This window comes from Triticum aestivum, chromosome 6A (genome assembly GCF_018294505.1).
Source record: "Triticum aestivum cultivar Chinese Spring chromosome 6A, IWGSC CS RefSeq v2.1, whole genome shotgun sequence".
NCBI lineage: Eukaryota > Viridiplantae > Streptophyta > Magnoliopsida > Poales > Poaceae > Triticum > Triticum aestivum.
The window spans coordinates 75,459,629-75,476,709 of record NC_057809.1 but is presented as its reverse complement, the minus strand read 5'-3'; the positions used below and the strand labels follow the sequence as shown (position 1 = coordinate 75,476,709).

At 42.6% G+C, this 17,081-nt stretch overlaps 1 long non-coding RNA gene across 4 annotated transcripts; it reads right to left on the bottom strand.

Annotated features, from left to right (window-relative positions):
- Positions 1-4,628: 4,628 nt before the first annotated feature.
- Positions 4,629-10,451, bottom strand: LOC123132134 (uncharacterized). 4 transcript variants are annotated; one of them, XR_006464511.1, is made up of 7 exons: positions 10,003-10,451; positions 9,182-9,932; positions 7,443-8,401; positions 7,231-7,363; positions 5,713-5,809; positions 5,433-5,621; positions 4,630-5,307 (listed from the first exon to the last, which is right to left on the bottom strand). It is a non-coding gene; the product is annotated as an uncharacterized lncRNA (long non-coding RNA). The 4 variants fall into 4 exon arrangements; XR_006464510.1 differs by having other exon boundaries at positions 4,629-5,621; XR_006464509.1 differs by having other exon boundaries at positions 5,433-5,809.
- Between the last annotated feature and the right edge of the window lie 6,630 nt (positions 10,452-17,081).

Below are 17,081 nucleotides of genomic sequence, written 5' to 3'. Positions count from 1 at the left end.
TTCATAGGTCTACAACCGATCGTCCTAGAATGCATATGGTTGAACACAATGATGATAATTCGGACGATGAGGTTGATGTTTATACTACTGAATTTGTTTGGTCCTCAAAGGCCAAACCCTATACATGCAATGCTCTTAAGCCGATTCGCAAGAATCGTTGATGAGGAGATGAAGTTTACTTTTGATATATCTAAGTGTGATAAAAAATTTGTCACCCTCTTGCAAGATAAGATGATTAGAATATCACACACCATACCTCCGTTTGAGGAGCTGAAACGGCGTGCTTATTGCAAGTACCATAATTCATTTTCTCATGCTACTAACGATTGCAATGTTTTCTGACGATAGATACAATCGACCAGTAATGACGGACGATTGAATTTTGCTGAGATGCAAGTTGATAAACAGCCCTTCCTAACAAACACCTGGACTTGGAGGGAAAGAAAATGTTGATTCGGCCTAGCATAGCCAAATCTGCTAATAAAGATAATGTTGTTATTGGTGAACCCAGGAAAGGCAAGGATGGCGACAAAGTCTTGGGATGAGAGATTGTGCTTGATAAGCAACCCGATGGCAAAGAAGTATTGAAGATCACCATAAAAAGTCCTTCACTCGAGGGGCAACCACAAGTACAAGAAGATACTCATGTTAAATTTATCAAGCCCAAGAATTCAGAAGTTGGCAAGTGGGAAAAGAGTGAAGCTAAGCGCAAGCTAATCAAGACAACTTTTGATATGTTTCTATCCAAATATGCAAGTCAAGCGGCCGGTTCTAGCTCCAATCGGCCATCACATTCAAAGCGTTCAAGATCGCCTCCGAAGCAAGAGTTTCGATGCTATGCAAGGCCATATGGGTCATGGGCACCGACACCATGGATGTCACAACCCTCCTATGCGCCATATTACATGAGAGACTTCAATGGAGGATGGGGGCAGCCCCCAAATGGCTCCTTATGCTTTCCATATGGGGTGGGAAGCACCTAGAAGGCCTGCTCGCGAGAGACTTTATTATCGCACACAAGGCCATTTGAACTATGGTGCTAATCAGCCAACAAAAATTTCTCCAAGTAAGGCCAATAAAAAAGTGTGGCATGTTAAGTCATCTAATGCGGAAATTTCAGAATGCGACAAGCAAAAGGAAATCGAAAAGCCAGTTGTTTGTAATATGGCTACTTCTAATGGTGATATTGTTATTGTTCAACAGGGTACCATGGTTACTGATCATGAGGCGAGCACAAGCAAGGCCAAACCAAGGGATCCCAAATATAATCAACCTAAGTGGTGTCGTCCCGGTTTAACCAAGACCATGAAAAGGAGATTACAATGCATGAGAAACAACGACAAGGTAGAGCACAAAGAGGAGATGCAAAGGGATGAATTGTTGAGTGAAATTCGGCCCATGGCACTCAGTAAACAAGTATGGAGGCCTAAACAAAAACAAACACAGATGCTTCTACATTAGCTGCAGCAACACCTTCACCATCAAAAGAGGATGATGCGACCCCTATTACATCATCCACACCACCTGAAACATCCATTTTCAATTGAGGGAACTTTAAGCCCAATATACACATTGGGAGATGAAGATGAGATGGTGGATTACAAATCTACGCCGATTTAGAAAGGTATGGTATATTACTTACCTGCCGAGTTTCGTGCTATAGGTGAAGAAGGAATGTGGCCTAGCTGGATTTTGGTCCTAAGAACGCTATCTTCGAGAAGTCAAAATAACGGGTGAAATACTTAAAGCCATTGTACCTCAAAGGTCATATTAACGGATCGTTGGTTGCTAGGATGCTCATTGATGGTGGTGCTATGGTAAATCTTATGCCCTATTCAGTCTTCAAAAAGTTGGGGTTAGATGATGATGCAATTGATGAAGACCAATATGGCACTTAATGGATTTGAGGGTAAAGAAAAGACAGAGGCCAAATGTGTGACGTGCATGGAACTCACTATGGGTAGCAAAACTTTGGCCACCACATTCTTCATCGCCGAGGTACAAGGTAACTATAATGTTATATTAGGCCGTGAGTGGGTTCATGCTAACCAATGTGTGCCATCTACCATGCATCAATTCTTAATACAATGGGTCGATGATGAGGTAGAAGTCATTCATGCGGATAATTCAGCCTGTGTTGCTTTGGCCGATGCATCGGTGGATTGGAATCATCCCGATGTTACTTGCTTAATAGGGCGTGACCTCCCAGAGTTCGATTTCCTTAGTGCTACAAGGAACGGGTTCATTCTCATCTCTTTAAAGTCGATTGGTGGTAATCGGTTCCAAGGTATGATGTAAACAAGAAGTTAAAATCAATGGCCGATACATAATTATCGCCATAAGAAATATAAATGGCCGATGGAGTGTTGACATCGTCCTTAGAACAAACACGGTGTATATTATTTTTCGGGATTCAAGCTTTGCCGAAAAACAGGGGGGCATGTGTTGACACCAGATTTTGGCATAGAATTAAATGAAATTAAGATGGTCTCAAATGGATAAGTGGTCTACATGAAAAAGCTATGTACTGTCGACATGAACATCTTTGAAGTTTGCGTCATCGCCATCCGATCTCATCTCGAAGGGCGAAGTTATGTTTGAAATACTGAGATTTTGTATCCAGAGCACTGTTCGGCCAATTACGCCTCAAGGGAGGCCTCAAATAAGAAAACATTCTACATGAATTGTCTTCGTCTCATTGAAACGGTCGATTTGGATATAAAAATTGTATCAATCTGAGATTGAATGTACAAGTTACAGCCACCTGAGTGCGGCCCTGTCACGGGGCAAAAGTGGCGCGCCCCATCAGACTAGGTGTCTGATGGGTAGCGCGAGTAACAGCCTGTTTTGTGCTCATCTTCATCCGAGGTCATCACAACTAAAGATTGTCTTGAACTGAAAAGCGTTCAACACAAAAGTTGTTTGTCTCGTTAAAATGGTCAAATTTTCTTTTGAGCTCATCTTCGTCCGAGGTCATTTGTGGCCTGTGGGACCTAAAAACCGAACTAATGTTTCAGCCTTACCTAAATTCGAGTTCGGTTAGTTTTGGAAAGATTTGGACGTGATTTGGAGTCCTTTTCTTGTATGGGAAGTCCATCCGCCTCTTATATACCTAAGGGGTGACGGTCGACTGAACAACACACAATCGCAAAACTCATCTACTTTTTACCCTAGTCATCTCTCCCTGGTTCTTTCTCTCTCGTTCTTCGTTTGTTCTTCGTGTTGAAGGGCAGCGATCCTCGAGGCTCTAGGGGCGGGCAAACCGACCTAGGGCAGCCCATAGCCGCCGCGCGTCCAGACAGGGTCCCTCTCGGGTGCGTGGGTTTTCGGGTCCTGAAAAGCACCCACCGGATTGCTTGCGTACCGCGCTTCTGGACGGGTCTCCTTCAACGTGAGCTGCGGTGCATCACCCTCGGTGTTGGAGGTACACAGTGACGTGTTCGTGTGCGAACACAATGTTTGTGCCCTGTTAAAACAACAATAACACAAACAAGTTATATAACATTTGCTAGGCATGTTTTGGATCATGTGCCTTGTGTAGCCTCGATTCAATTCGGTCAAAATTTTCCAAGGCGTAAGTGTTTCACTTTGTAAACTTCTAGGTCAGTCATTTAGGGTTCAAATAAAATGCTAAAGAAGCTTTGATAATGTCAGTTTAACAAATAAGTGATGCTAATATCATGATGCTAAGCTCAAGAATTTTTAATAGGGTTTTTAAGAGGTGGGGCAGGTCCATTCCAATAGCTTGGGTAAGGAATGGGTTGTAGAAGGTCCAGGCAATTCACAATTAAGCTTGCAGATGCAACAAGGACATGACCCAACCTCCTCAAAGCCTTGTTTTAAAATTCATGATCATAATAGAGGATATTGGGGGAACTTCTCTGTTGAACCTCATTAGCCAAACTTCTTTAGCCACTTCTTTGAACCCCAGATGACTGGCCCAAAAGATTTCAAGGAAAACACTTGCGCCTTGAGATTTTTTGTCTAAATCGAATGGAGACTACACAAGGCACATGCTCCAAAACACACCTAGCTAATATTCACTTGTCTAGTTTTATCTCTGTTTTAACAGGGCACAAAGATGGCTGGACCATTATTTATGAGCAAGTGGACTGCTTAGTACCATAACCTAGTGAAGGTATAACATATTATGTCTCAAGGATATTTGTGAAGCAAATCACGACTTGGCAGCAACAAATATTATTAGTAATCGTCATGAGTGTCGGTTCATGTTGTCTCTGGTGTGTTCGAGTTTATAAGTGTGTTTGAGTTAAGAAACAAGGGTGCGTAGTCACTCCCTTTCTTTATTCCCATCCATGCAAACAAATTTTCCATTTCACCCTTGAAAACCACATTTATGTCAGTAAGTCCTCTAGTTATTTTGGTTTTGAGGACTTGATAATAATAGTGTTCTTATGTCCCCTTTCTCTCTTATGTTAGATGCTATTGGAATGATTATCCACATAAGCTTGGTAGAATTTGAGGATGACATCTACCACAAATAAATCTCATTTATTGATATTCAACTCATGGATGATTAGTATGTGTGTTCAACTGCTTACTCGGTTATGTATTGCATACTTCCTAACCTTTTCAACAACTTTAATTCTGTTAAGCGGATTGTGTAAAAAAATGGTGCGTGATATCCTCATGAGTTGGGTGACAAGTAATGATGAGAAAACAATTGATATAGTTATCATGTTGAGAGCTCTCGGTAAGTATAGTATTGGCTATTCATTGTGAATATATTTCAAATGTGACATAGAATCATATAATTCCTAATACATTATTCTACCATTTCTATTTAACTAGTAAGCATGCACGTGCAACGCACGTCCTCGCAATTCAATCCATTTTTCAAATTCCACCTCTATTTAATGTGTTCCCTTTTCTATAGTTTTTGTTCTTCTACACCTTTTTTAATTCAAACAACTAAAGAACATAAACATGGAAATACGATGTGCTATTCCCGAAAGAAAATAAATGGAAATATGATACATATATACATAATGAATATGGATTATCTAGGATGATAAGTACAACATTTGGCTAAGTATCCCCGAGACAATAACTTCATTATTTGAAGTGCATTGTTTGACCAGACTCACAAAAATGAAGAGCTTATTTGAACAGTGCACAAAAAGGGCTCTTCAGATGTATTGTATCAAACAAGGAGTCCACGACTCAAAAAGGAACAAAAAATCTGAGTGGTTTGGAAGCATTCTCAATAGTTCTCCTCTTTTTCCGCCTGGGAAGCATTCTTCATCCAGGCTCCCAAACGCTTCATCTCTCGATACAGAGCTTTGTCTATATATAAAGATTAAAGAGTCAAGGTACTAAACATGCATGACAGATATGTCCAGTCAGTAATAAAATTAGTTTCTAGCGTTCTTGGAGGATTTAAAGATAGGACACTACCGTCTTAAGCTAACCTTATGAAGACTTTTGTATATTTAATGCATACTTCCTTTCATTCTTAGACTGATCAAGTGAAAGTTGTGAGACAAAATATTTCTCCTGTGTAGACTCTTTAGCAACTATAACCTTCAAGGTGGACAATCAACATCTTTGCTTCTCAAAAGAGGCACATAGTTGATTTGCTGCTGTACAAGGATGGTAATCTGAAACAATTATGCAGCACAAGATAAGTGCTAAGTCGACCATTGGTAGCAAATCTACCAGACTCGGGAGGATCAAATTATGTGATTTTACATGTGCATCATAGCCATCAAAGGAAAATAAAAGTCACCCAATGGAACCAAAATTTCACAAAGCTTAGTCAAGTTTTCCTATATTGCATATCCTCCCCCTGAAACAAAGAAAATAGTATTATAAGCTATGTAAAATACAACAAGGATAGCGGATGAATGAAACAAAAAAAATTACATCCCACCAAACAACACTATGTTATGTAGTATTTACTATAAAAGGCCCTCTGCTCTAAATCCTATGAGATATGGAGTGTGGTGGAAACATGCTGAACCAACATGAATAGGTTCCAAAATTAGATGCATACATCTTGAAGCACACACTGGAATTTTCAAATTGCCATACAACCTCCGGAAACCCTTTGTGTCAAGAGAATTATACAACAAGACATGAAAAGGAATTGTAGGTTCAGACTAAATAATTACTAACCTTGGATTGTGGGTTCAGACCAAATAACCAAATAACTGACACACAAATATCAGTGGAATTAACTACAGTATACTCAACTACTATATAAAGAGATTTCAGATGCAGAACAACTACATAGTGCCCAGATTTGGTATCTTATCAATTGGTCCAAGTTTTTCATGTGGCAGCGCATCTCATTTTTACTCTCGTTGCAACAGCAAAATAGAAGAATTAAATTAATGCCCAGTCACAAAGTGTAAGCCTGAGCTAAAAGAATACCAAAAATAAGAGGAAGGACAATTACTGCAATTTTTATACTTCAAAGTACCACAAATACGCCTCAAACTCGGGTTGGTAGAACAATAAGATGAAACTACTTCTATCCTAGATTTGGTGCTTGTACAAGTTCAGTTAAAAGTGGTTTAACAAGTGTACAGCCTACCAAACTGAACTTATTTTTACTGCCTAGTAGATTAACCAAAACATGGGGAATTTCACACCAACCGACGTACTAATATACAACAAAAATAGTAGAAGAAAACAATGCAAGGACAGAACTTGGCTTCCCCCAGTTAACTCGTTGCAGTTTCAGTGGGTGGTGGCTTCCACTGTAACTCTGAACCTCTATTACTCTTTGGGGCAACTCCAAATATTTCACAACTGTTAAGTCAATAGTATGTATATCTTTTCAGCTAGCTTGTTATTTCTGGATGTTACAATACATTTATGTTGCATCCTATCCGCGTGAATGCTATGGTGCATAGTGAAGGCAGGCATAGATGTACAACAATGCCATGCCTAACAATATCCACCCCAGTTTCTGATTTCATTTTTGTGCTCTAACTTATCCTTGGGGATAAAGGAAAATTTTGTGACTGGGAAAATGCGCTACTAAGAACTATCTGATCAAACTACTTGCCAAGAATTTAATCCTCAGCAAGATGAGAATTAGAGCAAAGAGTAACAATTTATAAATGTAGTATTCCAAAGAATGTATAATAAAAAGAGAAGCGCGCTATATTTAGTTAGCTCAGAATGTTCTCATCAAGTTGTGATTCTGAACTTCTGATAGTGAACTCAGCAGACAAGTAAAAAGAGTAAGCAAGTAAGTACCAGATACGAAGCGAATGAACGACAATCTACCCATCTTGGACTTTGCTTGTCAGGACAATGATCATGAAGAGGTAGAAAATCTCATTGCAGAGCATGATGAAAAACTCGAGGGACAGCTTGAAAACGCCCATACCTAGGGAATAAAAACTTATTAAAATGTTAAAAGTAAGGCTTCCCAACTCTAAGTATAATCCATTTTAGTAAATCTTGACCTTGCGGGATGGTATATCTAACTTGGAAGATACTCCACAAGCTAAAACGTTCTTCTTCTCGCTGTCACTTGACAATGTCAGTTAGACATTCACTTGTCTAAAGATCACATGCTAATCATGTAGCAATCCTGAATGTGCAACATGCAACACACCATGTTGTTCTCTAACTCCATGAAAAACAGGAAAGGATCTTGTACCCCGATATTATCCTCATATGATTATACTGACCAGTAGTCACTTATTTCTGCCAAACTTGCAATATTGCATGTTATGGTAGCAAAACCAGTAATAATATTCCCACATATAACACGAATACATGAAAGAGCTTTATTTTCTCATACATTATTCTGCTTGACCAAATACAAAAAAAACAGGAATTGTGTATCCACTCAAAGTTTACCTAGAGCACATAGAGAATGCCATTTTACTCTTAATGACACTTTAAATGATTGATGATAAATGGTACTACAAACATGTTTACAACAGAATATAGCTTATCACGATGTCATGTGAAGTGTTTTTCTTCACTTCCTCCGTTCTCTTGTCAGTACAAGTTTCAAGATCCGTCATGAAAGAGATACAAGGCAGACCTGTTTCCACTGCTTCTAGAGGTATCTCTTCTTGTGTCATACATTTTTCTTCTCCCTATTTTCTCTTATTAATTGGGTGGACCATTAGGAGAAGCGGTGAGAAATTTGATCGGAATGAATAGAAGATCAAGGAAAGCTACAACAATGAATAAATCAATTTGAGAGATTGGAAGGAGCAGAAGGAGGGATTTCACATCCTCACCAAAATTACTGTCGAATTCATGAACAACATCATGTGCTTCCCGGTAGTATAATCCTATGCTTCATGTGAGAAAGAATACCATTAACCTGAAGGAGAAGTCCAGCCCCTGAATGACCACCCAAAAAAGACCTTCAGAAATATGGATCAGACCAGGAGCACATTGGTTCCTCTATTGGACAATAATGTCATCAGCACATTCAGATCCGCACCAAGTCATTTCCATTCTTCTCAAAATATCACTATAACAAACTAATGAATTAAGCGTAAGAACTTTTTTCCAACTAAATAGCACAAACTAATGAAAATATGAACACAATTCTGTTATTTATCTATCATTTCTCAACTTTGAAAAACAAAATCAAATCAGACAACAGTATTGCAACAATTGGAGACAACACAACATGCGAAATAAGGGTAGAGAGATGCGTGAGTAGTCTGGCCCACACCAAATGGCAGCCTTTCTCACTTCTCTGGTGTCGCTAAGCGCACACTATCATACTGATAATTACTGAAGCAGCATGTAAACGTAGATTACAAGTAAATTCCTATTTAACAGAGTATAGTGTGCACCACATTACTTCATAGCCATTGTGAAATGAGCAAGCGAAAAGAGCATTTGACTACGTCACCCCCGCTATGGACAGCTAGGTCCTGCATATTGGCCTTTCTTATTTTGTTTCTGAAACCAGAATATGCGAGTAAACTTTATAACCTCTTCCGTTCATGACGTTCTGCTCTTAAATAAAAACCGTCCAGGAGTGTATATGTGAAAGCAAATAAGATTGCTAATACATACTATTGCAAGAAGAAAGAAGATAAGTGTGCATATACAGGACAAAAGAAGAAAATGTTCGTCGGGGCTATCATATTAGCATACCAGCTCCATCAACTGTTATTTCTAATTGGGTAAATTTGGTACCGAACTTTTATAAACCAGCCATTCGTACCTCAAAATTAAGCATCCCTCTATTTATCACTCTCCCGTGATTCAAATTCTGTAAAGACCATCATCTGTTCCTCTGACAAGATTTCTCAAAAGATGTGACTATAACTGAAGAAATGAGAAGATTTGTTAAGTAGTGCAGATTGTACTACCAAGCAAGCAAAAAAAGAGTTTGATGTTCAGATCGTTTCAGTACATTCAGGCAACCCCTCTTAAGCTTGCCTAAAAAACCTTTTTAAGCTTGGTACAAACAAATGCATTGATTTTGAAAGAGCAAACCTTTCTGCATCAAAGATGATTTTTTTTCAGGTGCGACAGGGAACACTTGCTAGTGTCCAACACAACCTATGTCAGGTCTGCACAACACACCTATCCAGGGAACACAGAAGTAACCTGTAAAATGAATGCACGACCATACTGGGAACAGCTCCACGCGTTTTGTTGCCGTGGCCGCACACAACTCCATTGACTCGACGCCCTCAACCCACGGGGATCCCTACAAGTAGAACCATAAGAAGAGTACTGTTCTCTGAAATATGTGCATCCGACGGAAATTAGTAGGGTCAAACAACTGCTTGTAAAATCACTAGAACCCGAAAACAAAAACCACATCGCCCGGCCAGCGGCGGTGTATCCCTCGTCGTTGAGCGCTAGCCGACAATCAGGTATGCGGGAGGGGAGGCGGCAAGTCCAGCGCCCCGGCGTCTTCCCACGTCGCGAAAGATCAATTGGCTTGATCTAGGGCTGCATCCGCTCTGCTCTCACCGGCAACAACGAGTTATATTAAGGCCGTTTCGCTCGAGAGAAGGAAAAAATGACACTGACCATGCTGGTAGCCATTCCACCTGGAGGAGGGTGAGGCGCGACGACGACGACGGTAGCAGGAAGGAGGGATGGCGGTGGCGCGTGGGGGCAGGGAGTGAGAGCGCAGCGGTGGGGAGGCGTCGAGGGCTCGAGGCAGGTCGGGAAGGAGCAGTTGACGTCCGAGTGGATCGTGGGATTGGCTTCAATGTTGTCGATGGTGGAGGGGAGTGGAGGCGTGATTGGGGATGGTGGAGGGGAGTGGAGGCGGCTCGGCTGGGCGCGGCGGCCCGTGTGGACGGGGCGGACCGGGTGGCGCGCTGGCGGCCCGGGGCGGCTCGGCTGGGCGCGGCGGGGAGGGGGCGGACCCGGCGGCGCGTGGACGTGGCGGCCCGAGCGCCTGGAGCGTCGGCGCGGCGGTCCGACGGCCGTGCAGACGGTGGCTGGTGGGGGAAGATTTGGGGGACGAGGTGGGGGCGATGGCAAAAACTGCCCGAGGGCGTGGTCGCGGGAGGGTTCGGAATTGTTATTTTATTTTACGGAATGTGTTTCTGTGGATGGTAACTCAATGGCATGGTGGATAATTAAAGTATAAAATGCGTTTGGTGTTTTGAAAGGATGTAGATCATTAGATCGCAGGTTTGGATGGATAGAATGATTTGGTTCTCCGCTCTCTCGTGTTTTTATAGTGGTAGTAGATTAGATGATGCAACACAATGATTAGTAGGATGCACTTTGCTCCAAATATTGTAGTTACACGTCAAATGAAGCAGAGGTAATGGAATTGACCAATTGTGAGTAATTTTTCACCAAATATCATAAATATTTTTTAGAATCAACAATGATTTATATAACAAGAAAATAAAAGTAACTCCCGGCAAGAACAAATATGTAGCAAATTTCATAGAGTGCACAAATGAAGTGTCACCGAATGATGAATCCGAACTAAAATTGCAACTTTATCTTTAATTGTGACAGACGAAAGTTGTGCATCTCTTTCAAGAAATAAGTTTATATTGAGGCATGCCTATGGAATTATGTTTATCTTTTATATGTGTCATCATGGATTAATCATTTTTACACCTCCATGGGGAGCGGACCTATAGAGGACGGGCTCATTGGAGCCTGCTTTTTCACATGATTCAAAAATTCATATTTAAAAGTTTTTAAAATTTTTAAAAAAATTGTGAAAACTTATACATATTCACGGCGGATCTGCAAATATTCATTAAAAAATATTATGATTTGCAAGCTACAGAAAAATCCTGGGAACATATTATGTACGTATTTGTGTATGTATAATTTTTCGATTTTTTTTGTGCTGCGGAAATATGTTTTTTAGTCCTTCAATGAGACCGTCCTCGGTTAGTAATTTTCACCTTTCCATACCGTTATTCATGTTGCATTATAATATATCAGTTTTTCCTATTTAACCATACATTACCATCGATATGCATCAACAATTGTGGATGGTGTGTTCAAAAGCCTACACGGCTCAACCGCAGGTATAATTGCATAAGATATATTTCTCTACATGCGAACGCACACATAAGAATTTTGTTTTCTTGTCTATTTTTTTATATTGTATCAGATGTAGATATCGATGCGTGGTTATGTATGCCGTATGAGGGAAGTAGCGGTCATAGAGTGGCATGCATATTGTGTCCTCCACGTTTTTGAAGAGCTAGCGGACGCCATAGGAACCAACTTCTCTTTGGTGAAATAAATGTTGGCTCGTCATGGCAACATCTGTGGAGGTTGATCGAGACTCCAGTAAGTCCTTTCCTAAAATGTATTATACCATTTAGGCTCAGAATTAGTGGTTTTTGGCACAATTCTGTAGAACTGTGGTTTCTGTAACCCTAGCTTTTAATGTCAGTGTTTTTTGCAATTCACTCAAGCTAAATATGATGGACTATGCTGTTATCTATCTTTTCACATCATTTTTTTGTACTCTATGGCAATGCACGGACATTCAACTAGTGTACATAAGAGGGAAATCAGGGCCTAGGCGCTGCAAAATCATAGGGATGGAATCAACTCAGGTAATAAGTCTTTCTTTTTGCGTTGAAAGTGCGCTAGCGCATCTCCTCTGAAAATTTCTGGAATTCTTCCGGCATTTCAAGAAATAGGGAGCAAAGGTTAATCTCGTGGATGGTCTCTTTTAGAATATATAACTAACAATCAAGAGCTATTAGTTTGATAACTGGAACACATAAATCCCTGTCTTGATATGTCATCAGTTTGCTAGTTAATGGCACCGACTACTGGAACACAATAAGACTCGACATTGTAGAGTACTGAAAATCTGGATATACATACGCAACTGGTCCTTCAATGCAAGAGGTTCATCAACAGACGAACAAATCTGACTCTGAATGAAATTTAAAACATGTCGGAGCAATCCTAATCATGGCCTCATCAGTTTAATCAAATTACGCAAGTGAACATTTATTATGATCCAACCGGCAAGTTGTCCTGTCCACGCGTGCTCAGATCAGCAGTAAGACAATCAGCCTTGCGAATCAACTGGAACATGAGACTTTATCCTTAAGATTATGAATAGCCTGGAACATGGACGCCGGCTCAGAGTATAACAGCTGCGAAAAATGAGAGCTAATCCAGCGGTCTGAGTAACACGTAAACCCAAAATTTGGAAAAGAAAAATCCACATGTAGCCGCAATGTGTGAGTGGATCACTCCTCTGGTCTGATGATCCTATGTTTCTTGAGTCAGCTCTACAAGTTGCCACCTTGCAAACGAAACGAGACGTGCATCCAGAATCATTTATAGGTTAATTCTGCTTGCTTTCCTACATTCCCATATTACTTGATTTATTGCTTGCTGGGTTTGCTATGAAGATGTTCTTGGGATTCTCTGCAATTTCAGATGTCTTAACAGTATGCTTGCCTGGCTTTGTACGAATTATTATTAAAAAAAATTAGAGAAGGAGGATCACCCCCGACCTCTGCATCTGAGCGATGCATTGCAGTCATTTTATTAATTATTCGCAAAGGACCTTACAAAAAATACAACAGTAAGTCTGAAGTCACTGTCTAGGCGACAACTGTCACTACCCCTATCCAGCTGATGAAGGGATGCTAATAGTCCGGGTCTAATACCACATACCTCACATACAAGCCTAACATCTAAGACCTGAGGTCCCAACCAAGCCACATGTCGGGTATGGGGCACACACCGGTCTGACGTGCTCTCAGAGGCCGCCACCGTCAACTGCCACTACTCCATCTTCAGAGTTGTACCGACGCATCCTCCTTACCCGGTCTAACTGCCATCAACACCAACACGGCACCCAACAGCACCACCATCCTGCGTGCAAACTGCTGAGCACATCACGGTCACCGCCGGTACACCTTAGCACCATGCCCCCAAGTACTACCAGCCGACACAGCTTGAAGTCTTTGGAAAATCTGTTGTGCGTAGCACCTGCCGACCAAGCATGGCAAAGCGTAGGACCTGTCGGCCAGCCATGACTTGACATCTCCACCGAAGCTCCGTGCAAGACAAAGCCGCTCCACCTCCTGCCTCTAACCACCAGCCCTGCTCCACAAACGATTCTCCCAAGAGAGAAACGCCACCGTAGTGCCACCATCGTCCGATCTGGAAGACTAGATCCTAGGGTTTCTCCCAGAGCAGTACGAGTGGGTCGACATAAGTCACACAATGATGCCTTCATCAAGGTAACGGCGTACAACGCCGCCATCGCCTGCCGTCAGCTTGGTTTTCACCGGCAACTATGTCTCCCAGACTCACAGACAGTACTGGATCACGGATCCGGAGATCCGAAATCCCAGCCTTACACTGGTAGAAAAAGGGCCGTTTGTCCCGGTTCGTAAGGGCCTTTTGTCCCGGTTCCTGAACCATGACTAAAGGGTCGGTACTAATGCCCTATCCCTTTAGTCCCAGTTCAATCCACAACCGGGACAGATGGGCCTCCATGTGGCCTGTGCGCGGAGCCCAGGCAGGAGACCCTTTGGTCTCGGTTGGTGGCACCAACCGGGACCAATAGGCATCCACGCATCAGCATTTCTGTGGCTGGGGTTTTTGTTTTTTTTGAAGGGGGGGGGTTGGGGGTTTTGGGGGGTTAATTTAGGTGTTTCATATATTGTGTTAGCTAGCTATAATTAATAGAGAGAAGTGTCTGTTGGGGAACGTTGCAGAAAACAAAAATTTTCCTACGGTTTCACCAAGATCCATCTATGAGTTCATCTAGCAACGAGTGATCGGATGCATCTACATACCTTTGTAGATCGCGAGCGGAAGCGTTCAAAGAACGGGGATGAGGTAGTCGAACACGACGTGATCCAAATCACCGGAGATCCTAGCACCGAACGGACGGCACCTCCGCGTTCAACACACGTACGGTCAGCGTAACGTCTCCTTCTTCTTGATCCAGCAAGAGGGAAAGAGAGGTTGAGGAAGATGGCTCCAGCAGCAACACGACGGCGTGGTGATGGTGGAGCTGCAGTACTCTGTCAGGGCTTCGCCAAGCACTATGGAGGAGGAGGAGGTGTTGGAGAGGGAGAAGGAGGGAACCAAAGGCGTGGATGAAAAGCCCTCCTTCCCCCACTATATATAGGAGGGCCAAAGGGGGGGGGGGCGCCGGCCCTAGCAGATCCAATCTCATAGGGGTCGGCGGCCAAGGGAGGTTTCCCTCCCCCCCCCCCAAGGCACCTAGGAGGTGCCTTCCACTAGTGGGACTCTTCCCTTTTGTGAACCCTAGGCGCATGGGCCTCTTGGGGCTGGTGCCCTTGGCCCATGTAGGCCAAGGCGCACCCCCTACAGCCCATGTGGCCCCCCGGGGCAGGTGGCCCCACCCGGTGGACCCCCGGGACCCTTCCGGTGGTCCCGGTACAATACTGATAACCCCGAAATTTGTCCCGATGGCCGAAATAGCATTTCCTATATATAATTCTTTACCTCCGGACCATTCCGGAACTCCTTGTGATGTCCGAGATCTCATCCGGGACTCCGAACAACATTCGGGTTACTGCATATACATATCCCTACAACCCTAGCGTCACCGAACCTGAAGTGTGTAGACCCTACGGGTTCGGGAGACATGCAGACATGACCGAGACGACTTTCCGGTCAATAACCAACAGCGGGATCTGGATACCCATGTTGGCTCCCACATGCTCCACGATGATCTCATCGGATGAACCACGATGTCGAGGATTCAAGCAACCCCGTATGCAATTCCCTTTGTCAATCGATATGTTACTTGCCCGAGATTCGATCGTCGGTATCCCCATACCTCGTTCAATCTCGTTACCGGCAAGTCACTTTACTCGTACCGTAATGCATGATCCCGTGACCAGACACTTGGTCACTTTGAGCTCATAATGATGATGCATTACCGAGTGGGCCCAGTGATACCTCTCCATCATACAGAGTGACAAATCCCTGTCTTGATCCGTGTCAACCCAATAGTCACTTTCGGAGATACCCGTAGTCTACCTTTATAGTCACCCAGTTACGTTGTGACGTTTGGTATACCCAAAGCACTCCTACGGTATCCGGGAGTTACACGATCTCATGGTCTAAGGAAAAGATACTTGACATTGGAAAACTCTAGCAAACGAACTATACGATCTTATGCTATGTTTAGGACTGGGTCTTGTCCATCACATCATTCTCCTAATGATGTGATCTCGTTATCAATGACATCCAATGTCCATAGTCAGGAAACCATGACTATCTGTTGATCAACGAGCTAGTCAACTAGAGGCTTACTAGGGACATGTTGGTGTCTATTATTCACACATGTATTACGATTTCCGGATAATACAATTATAGCATGAACAAAGATAATTATCATGAACAAGGAAATATAATAATAATGCTTTTATTATTGCCTCTAGGGCATATTTCCAACAGTCTCCCACTTGCACTAGAGTCAATAATCTAGTTACATTGTGATGAATCGAACACCCATGGAATTCTGGTGTTGATCATGTTTTGCTCTAGGGAGAGGTTTAGTCAACGGATCCGCTACATTCAGGTCCGTATGTACTTTACAAATCTCTATGTCTCCATCTTGAACATTTTCACGAATGGAGTTGAAGCGACGCTTGATGTGCCTTGTCTTCTTGTGAAACCTGGGCTCCTTGGCAAGAGCAATAGCTCCAATGTTGTCACAGAAGAGCTTGATCGGCCCCGACGCATTGGGTATGACTCCTAGGTCGGTGATGAACTCCTTCACCCAAATTGCTTCATGCGCTGCCTCCGAGGCTGCCATGTACTCCGCTTCACATGTAGATCCCGCCACGACGCTCTGCTTGCGACTGCACCAACTTACTGCCCCACCATTCAAAATATACACGTATCCGGTTTGTGACTTACAGTCATCCAGATCTGTGTCGAAGCTAGCGTCGATGTAACCTTTTACGACGAGCTCTTCGTCACCTCCATAAACGAGAAACATTTCCTTAGTCCTTTTCAGGTACTTCAGGATATTCTTGACCGTTGTCCAGTGTTCCTTGCCGGGATTACTTTGGTACCTTCCTACCAAACTTACGGCAAGGTTTGCATCAGGTCTGGTACACAGCATGGCATACATAATAGAACCTATGGCTGAGGCATAGGGGATGACACTCATCTCTTCTATATCTTCTGCCGTGGTCGGACATTGAGCTGAGCTCAATTTCACACCTTGCAGCATAGGCAAGAACCCCTTCTTAGACTGATCCATATTGAACTTCTTCAATATCTTATCAAGGTATGTGCTTTGTGAAAGACCTATGAGGTGTCTCGATCTATCTCTATAGATCTTGATTCCTAATATATAAGTAGCTTCTCCAAGGTCCTTCATCGAAAAACTCTTATTCAAGTAGGCCTTTATGCTGTCCAAGAGTTCTATATCATTTCCCATCAAAAGTATGTCATCTACATATAATATGAGAAATGCTACAGAGCTCCCACTCACTTTCTTGTAAACGCAGGCTTCTCCATAAGTCTGCGTAAACCCAAACGCTTTGATCATCTCATCAAAACGAATGTTCCAACTCCGAGATGCTTGCACCAGCCCATAAATCGAGCGTTGGAGCTTGCACACCTTGTTAGCATTCTTAGGATCGACA